The 13,293-nt window shown below is 43.7% G+C and overlaps 1 protein-coding gene and 2 long non-coding RNA genes across 4 annotated transcripts in view; 2 read left to right on the top strand and 1 right to left on the bottom strand.

The window, feature by feature from the left end:
• UST (uronyl 2-sulfotransferase) overlaps positions 1-13,293 on the top strand; it is a 350,080-nt gene that overhangs the window by 301,213 nt on the left and 35,574 nt on the right. The window lies entirely within an intron of this gene.
• The window catches only part of LOC138921660 (uncharacterized), a 33,132-nt gene that overhangs the window by 7,574 nt on the left and 12,265 nt on the right, over positions 1-13,293 (top strand). The window lies entirely within an intron of this gene.
• Positions 1,683-12,175, bottom strand: LOC111771377 (uncharacterized). Its single transcript, XR_011434415.1, has 4 exons — positions 11,793-12,175; positions 10,648-10,894; positions 10,117-10,224; positions 1,683-5,119 (listed from the first exon to the last, which is right to left on the bottom strand). It is a non-coding gene; the product is annotated as an uncharacterized lncRNA (long non-coding RNA).

The raw sequence follows: 13,293 nt of genomic DNA, 5'->3' as shown, positions 1-13,293 counted from the left end.
AAAATAGCTGTCAGTTCCATTAAGAATATATAACGAATAAATTTGCCCTTGCCCTAGTGCTGAGTTAAAGAATTATTCTATGCAGTCATCTGGGTTTTAGCAAGCCCAATCCACTTGAATAGTTGCCAGTAATTAACAAAAAATGCAAAGCCCTCAAATGTCACTTCGTTCCTTTTCTATAAATTTAATTGCCTATTTTGTGTCAAACTCCCTATTTGCTGTCTTCTCTTCTTTATCCACTAATCTGATATTGCCAGACCTAATATTGATATGTCACAAAATTGTCTTCTGTGTAATGACAACCCTCAGGGACTATGAGTATGTCATAAAAAGTAAGTCACATTTTCACACGACAAATGGACATGAAGTGCAACCCAACATCTCCAGGCAAAAGTGGACACATAAATGTTGCCACTGGGTCTGGGTCCCTGATCCCTTGGTGTATTATACTTCAATGGTTTTTTCTTTTGGTCTACCACTCAAATTACTTGTGCAATCTTGATTGTGTAATAGCAAGAAAATATAACTTACTTGGGTACGTTGTTACAGATGGAAATATTCATCCATTCGTTTATTTAACATAAACCCATGAAGACCCTACTATGTGCCAAGCACTGTAGTAAAACTGAAGACTCGGCAGTGACCAAGATCAAGTCTCTTATCTCAAGAAGCTAACATTCTAGAGGAAAAAGATAATCACTTTCCATTTTCCTTCCTGGATTCCATTTCTTTCCAAGTAAATAAGCACGATAATTTGATAAGGATAAACACTATACAGAAAATAAAACAAGACGATGTGACAAGAGATCACTGGATTGGAGTAAGTTTCAGTTAGTTGGCTAATACATATGTCTGAACAAGTCTTACAATTTCAGAATAAATTTCAAATAAACTATTCCAGAAGCCAGAAAGAGGGCTATTTTTTTAAGCTGTTTTTGTTTAGAATTTTAATCACTAATTTCTAACAGCTTAAAAGCAACTTAAGTTGCTTTTCATAATTTAACTGGAGGAAGAGATTCCCATTCTCTTCTCGCTTTTAGAGATTGAAGAAAATAATCTAGGAATTTAATTAGATCGATACTAAGAATCGGAGCAGATACTAAAAGATGGGTGGCCACTTTGTGACTCAGCAGCCAGGAGAACGAAGTTCCAAATACCATTCTCTCACTCCCGTAAACCCAAATCATGGGGAAGAAACACCTAGATAATGCAAAACATGGAGCGCCGGGCGACTTCCTTACAGGTCTCATTTATCCTGTTCTGGGAATCCGTCTATTTCCAAGTATGAAATGGATGCAAGGAATGAAAAACAAAATATACAGCAAAGCAAGTTTGATCACAATTGATGCTTGAACTCATCAAGATAAATGGTGGGTTCCAGACGTCCTTCATCAGCACTTTCATGGCAAAAATATATCAAAATAGTGTTCCTCTCAAGAGAAAAAGAAAAATCAAAGAGCAAGAGATATTGTTGGTCTGAATTTGGAAACCAAAAATCCTAAATTCTTAAACTCTTAAGCAATTTCTTTTTAGCTTTTGGGGAAATCTAGTCTCAGTTAGGTGATGCTTATAATTTGCAAGAATAGTTTAATTTGTTTGGATGAAAACTGGGTTCATTAGTTATGAGAAGCAAGAAATGAGCAATACATACACGCACTTGGGAACACACATAACACACTCGATTGCCATTTGCATTTTGGCTTATTTTACTATATTAAAACCAGGGACCTATACAGTTTTAAGGCATTGTCTCTGAGCTTCTGCTCTGACACTGTTTCCTCTGTCACATCTGCCACCAAGTTTCCTACCATGGTCAGAGAGCCACAGTTTAAAGTCACCAAATATAAAACTTACAACCCGTAAGCAAAGCCAGACAATTTCAGAGGGCCGACTAAACCAGCATTCGCCTGAGTGCCTGGCTCATTCCCCATTGCCCAGGGCTCAGCCTTCAGCTAAGTGGAAACCTTCTGGAAGCCCAACCTGACCCTCGCCACGGCTGGGTTAGCCCTCCTCGGTGCTCCTCCCTGATGCAGCACTCGCAACACTCGACGTTGTAAATGCCCATGTAACCACTACCTTGTCCTCTAGACCACACCTCAGCGAGGGCAGGGACCTTGCAGTCTTGTTCGCTGCTGGGTCTGCAGCAAACACAGCACTCAGAATGAATGAGTGAATGAATAGAGAGTGCATGAGGTCAACTACTCCTTTTTCACTGAGCAAAGGGAAGTGCGGAAGATGCAGTGAGAAAGGAAGGCAAAACAAACAGGAGAGATGGAGAGAGAAAGAAAGTGACATAACTTGCCACCTCTTGGAACCCACGGCTGGTGGGCTGACAGGACTGGAATTCCCCTGGTCAGCTTCTAAGGGGATGCTTCACGGGTATTTTATTTAAACATTTACACATTTAATATTAAAAATATAGAAAGAAAAAATTTGAAGAGGGAAAATCATTCAATATGGGAATTTTACTCTCAAAGAACCAAGCAGGTAGGTCCAATAAATCAGATTTTGCCTCTGCTCCACCGTGTGTAGAATGATTTACTATATCCATACGGGAAATTAAAGGACTTGGAGCTGAGAGACAGTCCAGAGGCCTGAAGCTGGGATGGTACAGACAGAGCTGTGTTTGGAGAAGTGGCTCTGAGGCTGAGGGAGTGGACACCTCACAGCTGCCCGAGTCCACAGGTGACCGCGTTCAAAAGAGAGGAGTCACCAGCAGCTCCGTCCCACGGCAGACTGACACAATGGAATGTAAAGTCGGCAGGGGGAGGTTGCTGATCAAGCTGCAAATGTGCTCTGTCTGTCCTAACTTGCAGTATTTCATTCAAGTGTAAGGGGGCTGTCATATTTCATACGGCCTAACACAATTTCATACAGTTCGTAAAAATCATTAGAATACTTGCAGTTGAAAAACATATGTTCAGGCTTCACCATAGAAAGAAAATAACTGTGCATAAAACAGAATAAAGGGGTTTGGGAAGAATATTAACTGATTAGCACATTCTGTCGATTCAGGAAACCAGAAACCAGGCATATGGAGAACCCAGAGGGGAAAGTGGAGATCTTAAAGGAGTGAGAGACTTCAGCGTGGAGAAGAGATGACCTTTCACTAAGACGTCCCTAGTAATCCTACTTAAAGCTTATCATCAGACTTGGACCAAATGTGCCATGTCATTGAGTCCTAAATCAAATCTAGGCTGTGGATGGCCCTGGATTCCAGAGCTGTGTGGTTCTCAAACTATGCTGAGTTATTGTGTATAAAGCTGAAGTCCCAGGCCTTTTGCGTTTAAGGACCGAGAAAAAAAATTTTAGTGGAAAAGTGGAACCAAAATAGGATTGTCAGGGTTTGTTTTTTCTTGGTTAAATAAAAATAAGAAGAACGAGGAGGAGGAGAAAGAGAAGAAAAGGAGGAAGAAGAGGGGGAGGAAGGAAGGGGAGGAGAAGCAAGAGAGAACCATCTATCCTCACCAAGATTTTGAGAAAAGAATGGCCAGTTTAACACCAAAAAACTAAGAGCATCATCTCCAAATTAAAAAGATATAGAGTGTATTTAAGGAAAAAGTCGCTCATTTTGGTTTTCTCAGAGGCGGGCTTTGGGGAACTAGTGGATGGAATAGTCTAGAATATGAGCTTTGCAGCAACACAGGTTCAAATACCGACTCTTCCACTGGCTCATGACTACTAACACTTCCGCCGTCCAGGGCAGGGGCTCCAAGTCCCTGAGGCGTGGCTGGCCCTTCTGCGAAGCAGGGACTCTCACTTCAGAGCAATGGTGAGAAGGAAAGGAATCCAGCACATTAAGCCTAATAAATGGAAGCTGCCGTCATTCTTGGGTGTATCATTTTGGCCGTCCTTTATCCCCAAGACTTGGGTGAGTGTATGTAAGTGTAGGGGTTGGGGTCAAGGGTGGAGAGGAAAGGTCGCTCCCAGTCCTCCCACACCCAACCTGAAGCTGCTCCTCTTTGGGACCACAAACTCCCTTGACCTAGGTTTTGTGGGAGCTCATTCTCTTCGTCCCTGTTAGGGAGATTCATTTAAACTTGGTCTCACCTGACTAAGGAGGATGCCTGAAGGGACATTTAAGTGGGAGGCGCCTCTGGGTCCTGCCCATCCTGGAATTCTCCTGGACCAGTGCTGGAAGGCCCCTACAGCTGCTAGGAAACCCATCATCCTGATTTAGAATGGAACTGATTTGTTTGTCGACCCTCAAGACAGATGGAGCAATTGTTGCCAAAAAATAGAGGATTTGGCCGTGACTGGTTCTTATTTTCTGTAGAGCTTTTTTAGTTAGAAGATTTATGTCGGGGTGTAACATGTGGCTGTAAAACGTAAAGAGAGTTAAGTATGATCCCCCTTCTCCCCACCTCCCTCCTGCCAATGAGTGACATGCGGATTTTAAAGGAAAAAGCTAAAGCTCTGGATTTGAGAGTCAGATGTTCGGTTAAGGACGAAATGATTTAACCTCCTCACCGGGATATTCTGAAATGCTGTTCTCAGTGTTGATTGGCTCAGACTTTGAGTTGAATTCTGTAGCAACCTCATTTGAGAGGAAAATCCTGCGCTAGGAACAACGGCTCTGCCCAGGATAACCTTCGGGAAAGCTCCCCAGACTGGCTGCCAGCAGAGCTGTGCTCTAAACTACGGCTTTATTGTTCATCTCTTTGTGCCTCAGTTTCCCCATAGGAATGTAAAACTAATACCAGCCCTTTCTCTCTGACAAGTCTTTGGTAAAGATCAAAGAAAACTAAAGATTTGAAAAGGTTCCTAGCAGTAGTACAATACGCTACAATGGGGATTATAGTAATATTAATGGGATGTCAGCTTGATTCTTTCTCTAAAGGCCTAAAGCTTAAAATTCAAACACTCTAAATAAAAGAAATGTTTGTCTAGGACTTCGGGACCTCACGGAAAACTTGGCTTTCAGCCATGGTGTAACCAGATGCTTTCAAGAGTCCCCTGTCCCTTGAAATGCCAGGCAACGTGGGCTCCAGCACCACCATCGATTCCAGTTCTATAGCCCGTGGAACTTCAAGACTCGCTGGTAGATTCTTGTGTTTTCTGGAGAGCCTTGTCTTCTCCCGGCCTCTTCTCCCTGGGTTCCTGCTTCTTTGTGTTGAAGCTGTGGGGGAGGCGGGAGGGGCAGGGGTGGGAACAAAGGCAGGTTTACAACATATAACACCAAAGCCTTCAAAGGAATGGCTGGTCCTGCACCTGCACCTTTTCCTCCTGCCTTCCTTCTCACCCTCCTCATTCATCTCCCCCCTTCCCTTCGGGAGCACACCCCACAAATTCCTCCCTTGTCTCCTAAGGAGCGACTTGCCCTTCCTGATCTCCTGGTGCTGGCTGACATGCAAAGGGTCTCACCCCATCCAGCAGGTTCATCAGGCATTTTTTCAAACAAGGCCTGATGCCGCCTTAAAAGGAGTTCAGATGCCAACTGTTAAGATAATAGCACCTGGAGAAAATAGCACTGTCGCTAATGGCCGGGAGAACAAACTAGTTCTCAAATTGTGGTTCCCCGCCAGCAGCACCAGCATCACCATCACCTGGCAACTTGTTAGAAATACAATTTGGGGGCTGCAGACCCACTAAACCAGAAACTCGGAGGGTGCAGCCCAGCAATCTGTGTTTTAACAAGTCTCCAGGAGATCCCGATGCTGGCTGATGTGTGAGAATCTCTGAATGCGCTAGGGATGAGCGGCGCGTCTATCTTGCTTCCCAGTTATACGGCAGCCGGCGTAGCGCCGGATGTATAGCAAAGATTCAATGTGTGCATGTTAAATAAATGAATAGACAGCCTCTGATGCCATGTAAAGAAGAAGAAACAATATAAAACACGATTTCTGCTCTCGTGACTTGAAACAAGTGACATTAAGAAAGCAATGCGCGAACTTGAAGTTGTAGAACAACAAGTCAGCTTACAGATGTTTAGCCTGTGTTTTTAATGATGCAGATGCAAAAAGTAAGACTGAGCAACTTGACCAAGATGTGAGGAAGCAGAACTGGCCCAGGACCCAGCTCTGCAGGTATCCTGGCCTCCGAGTGTCCTGGGATTTCCCAGCTCCACACCCTCTCTGTGGTGGAGGATGATTAATGGCTGGATTTCGTGGTTCAGACCTAGAATCTGTAGGGGCTCAAAGGGAGAACTCGGTGTGGGCTGGAGGAGCTGGAGGAGGTCGTGCCGCTGATGGGGAACTCATGCTGGGCTTCTCTGCAGAACAAGAAAGATCTGGATGAGCAGAGATTTATGGGATTTTCTTTTCGGGTTCTGGTAACATTCCAGAGCATGGAGAGAAAACACGTAGCAAGCTTGTATTTAGTGGACATAAATTGTGTTTGCCCAAAGAAGTCAGCCGGATGCAAACAGCCAAGCGCAGGCGCAGGCCAGGCCCCCAGGCTGAGCATGAAATTGCCCTTTTAGGGCAGCTGGGCCCTAAAATGTGCCTGTCTCCTCCAGCCCTGACACGCCCTTCTAGGGCGGCGAGGATGATGTTGGCCTCTCTCTTCCTCTTGCTCTTGGCTTTCTCATTTTTGCCTCCTTGAACATGTCTGCCCCTCTGCTCTCGTTCATCCTTTCATGGTAAATTCGGCAGCAACAACAAAGTCTGATGATTTCTTTGAATTAGAGGTTCCCCCACCCACACGTCTGTGTCACTGCCAGCAAAAGGTCCTCTAAATAGTCAGAACCCTGGGGAATTTGTGGTGTGGATGAAGGAGAGTGGGAGGTATGAAAAAGCCAAGTGAAACCTTGACAATTTCCCTTCAAAGAAAGTAGGCTGGAGCCCAGAGGAGGTACAAAGACAATGCCAAATTCACTAATTTTGAGAAGAATGGCTAACCGCCAACCTACAGCATATTGGAAGCATTAGCACCTGTAGGCGACATTTATCATCAAACCTCCAGCAGCAAAATCTGACACACCACGTGAATGAATGAATGAATGAATGCATGCGTGAAAAGAGGGAATGAAAGTGCCTGTAGAGCTTCTCAAGAACTTGAAGTATAAAACACCCATGCATGAGTTAAAAGTTGTCTCTCAACAGTATTATAGTTTGATAAGCTCCAGGGAGCCCAGTTAACTGTCAATAAGTGGCTTTATTAGAATTTTTATTAAACTAAAGATAAATACAGGATGTCTAGCTACTGAGGTGATAAATTATTCTGCTAAAGAAAAGGCCAACTGAAATTAGAACTAACTACAAATCATCTAGAATTTCAGGTGATCTTATTTATTAAAAACATCAGCTGCTTCATCACAGATTGATGTCTAGAGGAAAACGGTGGGTGGAATGTAGAAGTGGTAAATGAAACATAAAATCAATAATCCAATCGCAGAGCTTCTACAGAGGCTAAAAAAACTGTCCGCATTATACCACAGATCAAGCCCAGGCAATTATATTCATCACATGGCAAATAAATACCTGTGTACTCCAACTCCAATAAATACCGTACGACTGTCTACTCGAGAAAGAAGGCTCCTTCTGATGATCAGTGAGCATTTATGACTGGAAATCTAGACATCCTGAATAGTTAGGCAGCAATGTACTTAAAGTTGGAAAAGGCTATTTTTTTCATCTAATTTTTTTAAGGTCAGGTCACTTGTACTTTTTTTCCCCTTTCTTTCTTTCTTTTTGTTTTCCTGAGGAAGATTAGCCCTGAGCTAACATCTGCTGCCAATCCTCCTCTTTTTGCTGAGGAAGACGGGCCCTGAGCTAACATCGGTGCCCATCTTCCTCTACTTTATATATGGGATGCCTGCCACAGCATGGCTTGCCAAGCAGTGTGTAGTTACGCACCTGGGATCCAAACCAGCGAACCCTAGGCCACCAAAGCAGAACGTGTGAACTTAACTGCTGCGCCATCGGGCTGGCCCCACTCATATACTTTTTAAGCAACTCCTAGTAAAGGGTCAACATCCCAGGAATGTAACTGCCATGGGGTTGGTATGCAGACTGGGGACCCTGATTTCAGCAATCTGACAAGCTACCCAGAGCTCAGGATGCCTTATTCTCAGTCTGAAAAATGGCCTGAAGTTATGTTTTTCCCCTCTTTGAGTAACAGCTGAATCAGTTACTCAATGGTCAAGCACTTTATATACATGTGTATTTATATGTATATATATGTGTATAATGTACATATATGCATATTTCTATGTATATATATATTTCTATGTATATATACACACATATATGCAAAAATACATGATTCTTTTTTCAGGGAAAGATTTGTCCTGGGCTAACATCTGTTGCCAACCTTCCTCTTTTTTCCCCCTCCCTAAAGCCCCAGTGCATGGTTGCATATCCTAGTTGTCAGTCCTTCTAGTTCTTCTCCGTGAGCCACTGCCACAGCACGGCAACTGACAGACAGACAGGCAGTGTGGTTCGGTGCCAGGGAAGCAAACCGAGGCCACCAAGGCGCTAAGAGCACCGGACTTTAACCACCAGGCCATCAGGGCTGGATCTGTAATTTTTAAATAACCTATTAGGTAGCCATCCTCAAGCAAAACTCGAAGTGTTTCCTTGGGCTTCATCTATCAATACTTGTTGCTAAGCGATTTTAAACGAAGTTGAACATTAACTCTACAGATACCAGGTTGGACCCATCCGCATGGGTGGAGGAAGAATTGAGGTCCAGGGAGTCACATAAGTACACATGTTACCAATCACAGCCACCATGTAAGGAGAACAGGCTGCACAGGAAGGCTGCTGTGACTTAGCTTGAGATCACACTTCAATGGAAATTATTTGGATTTTAAACCAACATAGGAAAAAAGAGTTTGTTCTGATTTATTGGGTCAGCTTGGAGCAAGTGTCAACAACCGTGTGTTTGGAAATGCTTCGTGGGGTGATAAAGGTTTCCTGTTTTTCCCAAGCAGGCCTGGTGTAGTTAACGATGGTGGGTGCCAGCTGTCTTTTGATGTCTACACATACAGCATCAAGATCAGACTGGCTGGTGCCCTGAGTAGAGACACTGGTTTCAATGTTGGGGGTGCTTAATGCATGCTGGTGTAGGTCTGTGTGGTTTCCCTCCATGCTTAAGGCAGTTGTGTTCTAGTCTCATCCCCCTGCACATCACATCTGCCCGCACCTTCAGGAAGGGAACAATTCATCATGCGTTCAACTCTCAGTTAAGCATAAGGTGACGACCAGGCTTAAGGAACCTCCAGGGACACTGCTTCTCCTATCCTTATCTCCACCACCATTTCAACCCTCATCAGCGTTCCACCAAAGGGTGGCATGGAAAACAAGAGAAGGGACATCCAAGCCAGACTCTCAGTTATTAGAGAAGCACTAATCATTTAGATCTTAGGAACTAAGCACATTAAAATGAAAGTTCAGGGGCTGGCCCAGTGGTATAGTGGTTAAGTTCATGCACTCTGCTTCAGCGGCCCAGGGTTCACAGGTTCAGATGCCAGGCATGAACCTATGCTCTGCTTATCAAGCCACGCTATGGCAGGAGTCCCACATATAAAGTAGAGGAAGATGGGCACAGATGTTAGCTCAGGGCCAATCTTCCTCAACCAAAAAAAAAGAAAGTTCAAAGGAGATTCTTGGGATTGCGGACTACTGTATGCTCAGCTATGTGCTGTTTAATCAAGGATCTCAATTACCCAGATGTCTTTGTCCATCTTCAGTGTGAAGAGCTCAGGGATTACAAATAATAAACTCCCATTGATCCCAAATGATTGAGGAAAGAAGCATTCTAGCTCATTGTCTATTTGTGTAAATAGATATCTACTCAGCTCTATTGATATTGCTCTCATGATCTGTGTTCACATCTGACTTCCCCAACTATCCTATTGCTCTCCCCGGTTGGTACTCAGTGCCTGACATTAGGAGACATTCAACAAATGTGCATTAAATGAATAAATTAAATTTTTTCACATTCTATAGAAACATAATTCATATTAAAAGTTTTTGAAATATTACTTTATCTTTGCTTATTCAAGTTACTTCAAGATACTAAACTTTCTGCATATAGTTAATCATGCATTGAAAAGTGTCTGGTCTACGTCAGTTATTTATGTTAGATGCTGGGAAGTTTTTAAAAAGCAGTAAGACTCTTAAGAGCTCCAAGTCTAGACATAACTAGCATTTTCCAATATTTGCAACGTACCTATCTAGTTGAGTCCTCACAGCAGGTCCGAGGGGAAGACATCATCTTCATTTTACACACGTGCGTACCCAGGCTCAAGAGGTGAGGTAAATTACTGAACTAGCGTCACTTAGAAAGAAACAGAGTTGGGATTCAAATACACGTCTTCTGATTCTAAATCCCACACACCAAAATTCCTTCTAATTTAATGACCGAAAGTACTGAAGACACCAGTATTGGAATGAGGGACTTGAATAAAATCAGTTCTCATCTCAAAGCATGTTGTGGAAGCCACTTTCTAACCATCAGCCCCATAGATGAACACATCTACCCACTGTTTCTCTCCCCTCCTCCACTCTGCTCCCCTTTCCCATCCCCCTCCCCATCTGCACACTTCTCTTTCACACATCAGTAGACCACAGAGGGGAAACTTTTTATCTCACCAGAATGATCATTTAGATTCCTGAGAAATGTGAAAGCAACATGGAAACACACTCATTTAAAGTGTTATCACAGAATTTGTAATGATTGTTTTAAAATAGTATTGATTACCTGAAAGTGCACTTGAGGAAGTAACTTGGTAAGATTTTATAAGACTGAGTTGAGTTAGGGGCAATTTTCCTGATGTTGGTCCCCATTTGTGAACCAGGTTCAAAGGTTGCGGGCGAGGGTGAAGTTGGGCTCGGGTCTGGGGTCTCTGGGGCACTCCCCCGGGAGGACACATTCTTGAGTTTCTCCTTCCATGGAGGAATACTCCTCGGAGTGTGAGTCGAACTTCCCTGACCACATCTGCCTGGCCCTGAAAGATTTGGTGCAGTGTTACTTGAAAGGAAATGTTTATTATTATTATTATTCTCAGATTGGTCCCCAAGGAAGAGAAATAATGGTTCCTCAGCCAAATGTTTATTCAATCGAGAGTAAGAAAATTCAAGCCTCATTGGAGAGAAATCTTGTTCTTGCCAAGGGGATGGGCAGTGGCTCCAAAAAGTAAGATGTTGCAATGCTTACATCACAGATTAAAGTATAATCCTTTCCTTTAACTAACTTCCCAAACTCCACTGTAATTTTACCTAATCTATCGAGTGGATCCTGTTCTACATTTTACACATCTGGCGGTAAATCTGTGTTTAAGTGGCCCTCAACAAACTTCTATCCCTCAGCAACCATGATGCTTAGAGAAGAGATGGGAACATGAAAAGGATTATCTCTAGTTCTATTTGACTAAAATGTCATTGGAAGGTCAGTACAACCCAGGCCCAGGTGGTTTCCCATGTGAGACGCAGAAATCCATTCTAGGTGGGGAAACAGCATATATAGGAAAATTAAAAGATCCTATGGTCTCAGCTCCCAAAGAACTAAGAATCCAGTTGGGAAAGCAAGATCTAAAGAGAAGAAAAATCAAATAGCAATATAAGGGTCAAATGACAAAAAACGACCCAGAGCAACTGCCATACATTCGGGAAAGGGAGAAAAGACCATGACATCCTACAAAAAAAATTATGGCAATATTAGTGGTTTTAATAGTAGCCATATAGTTCACCCTTGTTTAAAAAGAGTAGAGATTTTTGCTAAGGGGCCACAAGGACGACATGCGTTGTTGACAGGTGTTGAGACCTGGCTCCAGGCTCAGTCCCCTGAGCTGAGCCCCCTGCTGCGGATAAGGGGACACTCTATGCTGCTTTACTGCTGCCACTCACCGTGGAAATTAAATTCATTGCCTGATCCTCCTTCATTCCAAGCCACTGTCCCAAGAAGACAAAAAAATGTTTTTTCATTTTAGCCAATTTCTTCTTCTCTCGATGTCCTGAAAAAAAAGAAGCAAAAGTTTGTCATGTGTCCTGTTTCAGCGACAGAAGGTAAAATAGGCAGTTTCCACATGTTGTTCTGTTGACAGCGCGCCATATGGTTCCTGTGAAGGTGGGCCCTGCTCCAGGGCTGGCGGGGGGAGGGGAAGCCGTGTGACCTCCTTACAGCTATGATGGTCGCAGCTCAAGGAGCCGCTCCCATGGCTATTGCTCAGGCCTCAATATTGCATGTTCCTGGCCTGCTCTGCTCTCTCAGGCTATCCCCTGAGTCTCCTGTCATTTGGAGGAGAGGAATGTGTTTACTTTCAAGACAAGGATTCGGAGCCCAAAACATGATTGGCTGCCCTCTATAAAGGAGAAATTTGGGCCAAACAGGGCCTATCCAGAGAGAAATGCGTGACTTTTAATAACTAAAAACCGTGTACAGTGGGTCGTGAATGATAACATCGTAGGGTGTTTTCAAATAACTTTAAGACCTTTCGCTGTTGGAAGGCTGAATACCTTGGCTATTTATTAGATCCAATTGCAAGTAGAAACTACTCTTGAAAAAAAATGCAGCTGTCTATAGTCCAAAACCATGGAAACCAGCTCTCTCTGCAAACAATGAGCCTGCTTCCAGCCAAGGCAGCGAGAGATTCTCATTTCTCATGATTTTCTTCCAAATCCCAAACAGCAAATGCCTTTAAAATGCACAAAAGAGCAAGAAGCCTACTGAATTGGCAATTATTCCTGTTCCTTTTTAGTAAAGGAGGGGAAGGCATAAGAAGATCTGTGTTTTGCTGCTTTGGGGCTTCCAAAGACAAGATGGCCTTAGGACAAGTTAACTCTCAGAGGAGAGAGCTGCTTGGAGCTACAGAGAGAGAGTGTTTTTGCGTTTTCGTGGCCAAGGTATGTTTTCTTTTTTGCTGAAGGCCGTCTTGCAGGGGGAAACCGAAATGTCCTAGTTCCAGAATGAACCCCCTAGAAACCACACTGCTTTTCAACATGGTGATAGTCAGCACATAGTTTCCCAGTTATAAACCACTCTCCCCCTCATTCTCCAATCCCGGATAGTCCGTTTTCCAAACACACTCTTGCAACAAATAGCCATAGCCCAAGTAAGTTGAAATTTTAAATATGCACCAAAATGCAGGTCATGTTATCAGAGTCATCGTAGAGGGCCCAATCTGTTCACTCAGTGGCTGACCCAAGCCATAGTGTGAGACTGCTGAGGCCTGATGCTCGTGGAGGCTGTCCACCACTCTGCCTCCCCATGTCCCTAGGCCTAAGGCAGTGTCCTCACTCACCAGGACCCTCTGTTCATGTTGGCCAGCTGGCTGATACACACATCCACACGAGTGCAGGGGGTTAGCAGCCCAGGAGGGCTTGTTGTCTCCTCCTGACAGCTCTGCTG

Source organism: Equus caballus, chromosome 31 (assembly GCF_041296265.1).
Source record: "Equus caballus isolate H_3958 breed thoroughbred chromosome 31, TB-T2T, whole genome shotgun sequence".
Lineage (NCBI taxonomy): Eukaryota > Metazoa > Chordata > Mammalia > Perissodactyla > Equidae > Equus > Equus caballus.
Note: the sequence above shows the minus strand (reverse complement) of the source record. Positions and strands in the feature narration are given on the sequence as shown.